This window comes from Siphateles boraxobius, unplaced genomic scaffold (genome assembly GCF_051911475.1).
Source record: "Siphateles boraxobius isolate OS27281-9 unplaced genomic scaffold, OSU_SipBor_1 76, whole genome shotgun sequence".
Lineage (NCBI taxonomy): Eukaryota > Metazoa > Chordata > Actinopteri > Cypriniformes > Leuciscidae > Siphateles > Siphateles boraxobius.
The window spans coordinates 1775001-1780000 of NW_027509204.1; the positions used below are offsets into that span (position 1 = coordinate 1775001).

The window sequence follows — 5000 nt, forward strand, 5'->3', positions numbered from 1 at the left end:
CCATACCACCTTGGTCACGCCCGATCTCTTCTGATCTCGGAAGCTAAGCAGGGTCGGGCCTGGTTAGTACTTGGATGGGAGACCGCCTGGGAATACCAGGTGCTGAAAGCTTTTTTGATTTAAAAAAAAAATAAAAAAACAAAGAGTCCCTGAGCTTCTTCAGAAAGCCTTTAAAAGTCTCTGAGATTCTTCAGAGAGCATGAAAGAGTTTGAGTTTTTTCAAAAGTTCTTCTTACTTTAAAAAAAAGACTCACTGAGCTTCTTCAGAAAGCCTTTAAAAGTCTCTGAGATTCTTCAGAGAGCATGAAAGAGTTTGAGTTTTTTCAAAAGTTCTTCTTAGTTTAAAAAAAAGACTCACTGAGCTTCTTCAGAAAGCCTTTAAAAGTCTCTGAGATTCTTCAGAGAGCATGAAAGAGTTTGAGTTTTTTCAAAAGTTCTTCTTAGTTTTCTTCATTAATGGTCTAACCTTTTAAATTGCCCAATTTTGGCAGCAGTTTTCGCTTACGGCCATACCACCTTGGTCATGCCCGATCTCGTCTGATCTCGGAAGCTAAGCAGGGTCGGGCCTGGTTAGTACTTGGATGGGAGACCGCCTGGGAATACCAGGTGCTGTAAGCTTTTTTGATTTAAAAAAAAAAAAAGAGTCCCTGAGCTTCTTCAGAAAGCCTTTAAAAGTCTCTGAGATTCTTCAGAGAGCATGAAAGAGTTTGAGTTTTTTCAAAAGTTCTTCTTACTTTAAAAAAAAGACTCACTGAGCTTCTTCAGAAAGCCTTTAAAAGTCTCTGAGATTCTTCAGAGAGCATGAAAGAGTTTGAGTTTTTTCAAAAGTTCTTCTTACTTCAAAAAAAAGAATCACTGAGCTTCTTCAGAAAGCCTTTAAAAGTCTCTGAGATTCTTCAGAGAGCATGAAAGAGTTTGAGTTTTTTCAAAAGTTCTTCTTACTTTAAAAAAAAGAGTCCCTGAGCTTCTTCAGAAAGCCTTTAAAAGTCTCTGAGATTCTTCAGAGAGCATGAAAGAGTTTGAGTTTTTTCAAAAGTTCTTCTTACTTTAAAAAAAAGACTCACTGAGCTTCTTCAGAAAGCCTTTAAAAGTCTCTGAGATTCTTCAGAGAGCATGAAAGAGTTTGAGTTTTTTCAAAAGTTCTTCTTACTTTAAAAAAAAGACTCACTGAGCTTCTTCAGAAAGCCTTTAAAAGTCTCTGAGATTCTTCAGAGAGCATGAAAGAGTTTGAGTTTTTTCAAAAGTTCTTCTTAGTTTAAAAAAAAGAGTCCCTGAGCTTCTTCAGAAAGCCTTTAAAAGTCTCTGAGATTCTTCAGAGAGCATGAAAGAGTTTGAGTTTTTTCAAAAGTTCTTCTTACTTTAAAAAAAAGACTCACTGAGCTTCTTCAGAAAGCCTTTAAAAGTCTCTGAGATTCTTCCGAGAGCATGAAAGAGTTTGAGTTTTTTCAAAAGTTCTTCTTAGTTTTCTTCATTAATGGTCTAACCTTTTAAATTGCCCAATTTTGGCAGCAGTTTTCGCTTACGGCCATACCACCTTGGTCACGCCCGATCTCTTCTGATCTCGGAAGCTAAGCAGGGTTGGGCCTGGTTAGTACTTGGATGGGAGACCGCCTGGGAATACCAGGTGCTGAAAGCTTTTTTGATTTAAAAAAAAAATAAAAAAACAAAGAGTCCCTGAGCTTCTTCAGAAAGCCTTTAAAAGTCTCTGAGATTCTTCAGAGAGCATGAAAGAGTTTGAGTTTTTTCAAAAGTTCTTCTTAGTTTTCTTCATTAATGGTCTAACCTTTTAAATTGCCCAATTTTGGCAGCAGTTTTCGCTTACGGCCATACCACCTTGGTCACGCCCGATCTCTTCTGATCTCGGAAGCTAAGCAGGGTCGGGCCTGGTTAGTACTTGGATGGGAGACCGCCTGGGAATACCAGGTGCTGAAAGCTTTTTTGATTTAAAAAAAAAATAAAAAAACAAAGAGTCCCTGAGCTTCTTCAGAAAGCCTTTAAAAGTCTCTGAGATTCTTCAGAGAGCATGAAAGAGTTTGAGTTTTTTCAAAAGTTCTTCTTACTTTAAAAAAAAGACTCACTGAGCTTCTTCAGAAAGCCTTTAAAAGTCTCTGAGATTCTTCAGAGAGCATGAAAGAGTTTGAGTTTTTTCAAAAGTTCTTCTTAGTTTAAAAAAAAGACTCACTGAGCTTCTTCAGAAAGCCTTTAAAAGTCTCTGAGATTCTTCAGAGAGCATGAAAGAGTTTGAGTTTTTTCAAAAGTTCTTCTTAGTTTTCTTCATTAATGGTCTAACCTTTTAAATTGCCTAATTTTGGCAGCAGTTTTCGCTTACGGCCATACCACCTTGGTCATGCCCGATCTCGTCTGATCTCGGAAGCTAAGCAGGGTCGGGCCTGGTTAGTACTTGGATGGGAGACCGCCTGGGAATACCAGGTGCTGTAAGCTTTTTTGATTTAAAAAAAAAAAAAGAGTCCCTGAGCTTCTTCAGAAAGCCTTTAAAAGTCTCTGAGATTCTTCAGAGAGCATGAAAGAGTTTGAGTTTTTTCAAAAGTTCTTCTTACTTTAAAAAAAAGACTCACTGAGCTTCTTCAGAAAGCCTTTAAAAGTCTCTGAGATTCTTCAGAGAGCATGAAAGAGTTTGAGTTTTTTCAAAAGTTCTTCTTACTTCAAAAAAAAGAATCACTGAGCTTCTTCAGAAAGCCTTTAAAAGTCTCTGAGATTCTTCAGAGAGCATGAAAGAGTTTGAGTTTTTTCAAAAGTTCTTCTTACTTTAAAAAAAAGAGTCCCTGAGCTTCTTCAGAAAGCCTTTAAAAGTCTCTGAGATTCTTCAGAGAGCATGAAAGAGTTTGAGTTTTTTCAAAAGTTCTTCTTACTTTAAAAAAAAGACTCACTGAGCTTCTTCAGAAAGCCTTTAAAAGTCTCTGAGATTCTTCAGAGAGCATGAAAGAGTTTGAGTTTTTTCAAAAGTTCTTCTTACTTTAAAAAAAAGACTCACTGAGCTTCTTCAGAAAGCCTTTAAAAGTCTCTGAGATTCTTCAGAGAGCATGAAAGAGTTTGAGTTTTTTCAAAAGTTCTTCTTAGTTTAAAAAAAAGAGTCCCTGAGCTTCTTCAGAAAGCCTTTAAAAGTCTCTGAGATTCTTCAGAGAGCATGAAAGAGTTTGAGTTTTTTCAAAAGTTCTTCTTACTTTAAAAAAAAGACTCACTGAGCTTCTTCAGAAAGCCTTTAAAAGTCTCTGAGATTCTTCCGAGAGCATGAAAGAGTTTGAGTTTTTTCAAAAGTTCTTCTTAGTTTTCTTCATTAATGGTCTAACCTTTTAAATTGCCCAATTTTGGCAGCAGTTTTCGCTTACGGCCATACCACCTTGGTCACGCCCGATCTCTTCTGATCTCGGAAGCTAAGCAGGGTCGGGCCTGGTTAGTACTTGGATGGGAGACCGCCTGGGAATACCAGGTGCTGAAAGCTTTTTTGATTTAAAAAAAAAATAAAAAAACAAAGAGTCCCTGAGCTTCTTCAGAAAGCCTTTAAAAGTCTCTGAGATTCTTCAGAGAGCATGAAAGAGTTTGAGTTTTTTCAAAAGTTCTTCTTACTTTAAAAAAAAGACTCACTGAGCTTCTTCAGAAAGCCTTTAAAAGTCTCTGAGATTCTTCAGAGAGCATGAAAGAGTTTGAGTTTTTTCAAAAGTTCTTCTTAGTTTAAAAAAAAGACTCACTGAGCTTCTTCAGAAAGCCTTTAAAAGTCTCTGAGATTCTTCAGAGAGCATGAAAGAGTTTGAGTTTTTTCAAAAGTTCTTCTTAGTTTTCTTCATTAATGGTCTAACCTTTTAAATTGCCCAATTTTGGCAGCAGTTTTCGCTTACGGCCATACCACCTTGGTCATGCCCGATCTCGTCTGATCTCGGAAGCTAAGCAGGGTCGGGCCTGGTTAGTACTTGGATGGGAGACCGCCTGGGAATACCAGGTGCTGTAAGCTTTTTTGATTTAAAAAAAAAAAAAGAGTCCCTGAGCTTCTTCAGAAAGCCTTTAAAAGTCTCTGAGATTCTTCAGAGAGCATGAAAGAGTTTGAGTTTTTTGAAAAGTTCTTCTTACTTTAAAAAAAAGACTCACTGAGCTTCTTCAGAAAGCCTTTAAAAGTCTCTGAGATTCTTCAGAGAGCATGAAAGAGTTTGAGTTTTTTCAAAAGTTCTTCTTACTTTAAAAAAAAGACTCACTGAGCTTCTTCAGAAAGCCTTTAAAAGTCTCTGAGATTCTTCAGAGAGCATGAAAGAGTTTGAGTTTTTTCAAAAGTTCTTCTTACTTTAAAAAAAAGAGTCCCTGAGCTTCTTCAGAAAGCCTTTAAAAGTCTCTGAGATTCTTCAGAGAGCATGAAAGAGTTTGAGTTTTTTCAAAAGTTCTTCTTACTTTAAAAAAAAGACTCACTGAGCTTCTTCAGAAAGCCTTTAAAAGTCTCTGAGATTCTTCAGAGAGCATGAAAGAGTTTGAGTTTTTTCAAAAGTTCTTCTTACTTTAAAAAAAAGACTCACTGAGCTTCTTCAGAAAGCCTTAAAAAGTCTCTGAGATTCTTCAGAGAGCATGAAAGAGTTTGAGTTTTTTCAAAAGTTCTTCTTAGTTTAAAAAAAAGAGTCCCTGGGCTTCTTCAGAAAGCCTTTAAAAGTCTCTGAGATTCTTCAGAGAGCATGAAAGAGTTTGAGTTTTTTCAAAAGTTCTTCTTAGTTTAAAAAAAAGAGTCCCTGAGCTTCTTCAGAAAGCCTTTAAAAGTCTCTGAGATTCTTCAGAGAGCATGAAAGAGTTTGAGTTTTTTCAAAAGTTCTTCTTAGTTTTCTTCATTAATGGTCTAACCTTTTAAATTGCCCAATTTTGGCAGCAGTTTTCGCTTACGGCCATACCACCTTGGTCACGCCCGATCTCGTCTGATCTCGGAAGCTAAGCAGGGTCGGGCCTGGTTAGTACTTGGATGGGAGACCGCCTGGGAATACCAGGTGCTGAAAGCTTTTTTGATTTAAAAA

The 5000-nt window shown here is 37.0% G+C and overlaps 8 non-coding genes across 8 annotated transcripts in view; all 8 read left to right on the top strand.

The window, feature by feature from the left end:
- Nucleotides 1-111, top strand: part of LOC143724850 (5S ribosomal RNA) — a 119-nt gene extending 8 nt beyond the window's left edge. The window contains exon 1 of the ribosomal RNA XR_013197642.1: nucleotides 1-111. This exon is cut by the window's left edge and continues 8 nt beyond it. This is a non-coding gene — a ribosomal RNA (5S ribosomal RNA).
- Nucleotides 112-499: 388 nt separating this feature from the next.
- Nucleotides 500-618, top strand: LOC143725310 (5S ribosomal RNA). Its single transcript, XR_013198086.1, has one exon. It is a non-coding gene; the product is annotated as a 5S ribosomal RNA (ribosomal RNA).
- Nucleotides 619-1517: 899 nt separating this feature from the next.
- On the top strand, nucleotides 1518-1636 carry LOC143724775 (5S ribosomal RNA). Its single transcript, XR_013197569.1, has one exon. It is a non-coding gene; the product is annotated as a 5S ribosomal RNA (ribosomal RNA).
- A 180-nt stretch (nucleotides 1637-1816) lies between these two features.
- LOC143724851 (5S ribosomal RNA) lies at nucleotides 1817-1935 on the top strand. The gene has a single exon (XR_013197643.1). It is a non-coding gene; the product is annotated as a 5S ribosomal RNA (ribosomal RNA).
- Nucleotides 1936-2323: 388 nt separating this feature from the next.
- LOC143725311 (5S ribosomal RNA) lies at nucleotides 2324-2442 on the top strand. The gene has a single exon (XR_013198087.1). It is a non-coding gene; the product is annotated as a 5S ribosomal RNA (ribosomal RNA).
- An 899-nt stretch (nucleotides 2443-3341) lies between these two features.
- LOC143724852 (5S ribosomal RNA) lies at nucleotides 3342-3460 on the top strand. The gene has a single exon (XR_013197644.1). It is a non-coding gene; the product is annotated as a 5S ribosomal RNA (ribosomal RNA).
- A 388-nt stretch (nucleotides 3461-3848) lies between these two features.
- Nucleotides 3849-3967, top strand: LOC143725312 (5S ribosomal RNA). The gene has a single exon (XR_013198088.1). It is a non-coding gene; the product is annotated as a 5S ribosomal RNA (ribosomal RNA).
- Nucleotides 3968-4866: 899 nt separating this feature from the next.
- Nucleotides 4867-4985, top strand: LOC143725430 (5S ribosomal RNA). The gene has a single exon (XR_013198201.1). It is a non-coding gene; the product is annotated as a 5S ribosomal RNA (ribosomal RNA).
- Nucleotides 4986-5000: the final 15 nt, after the last annotated feature.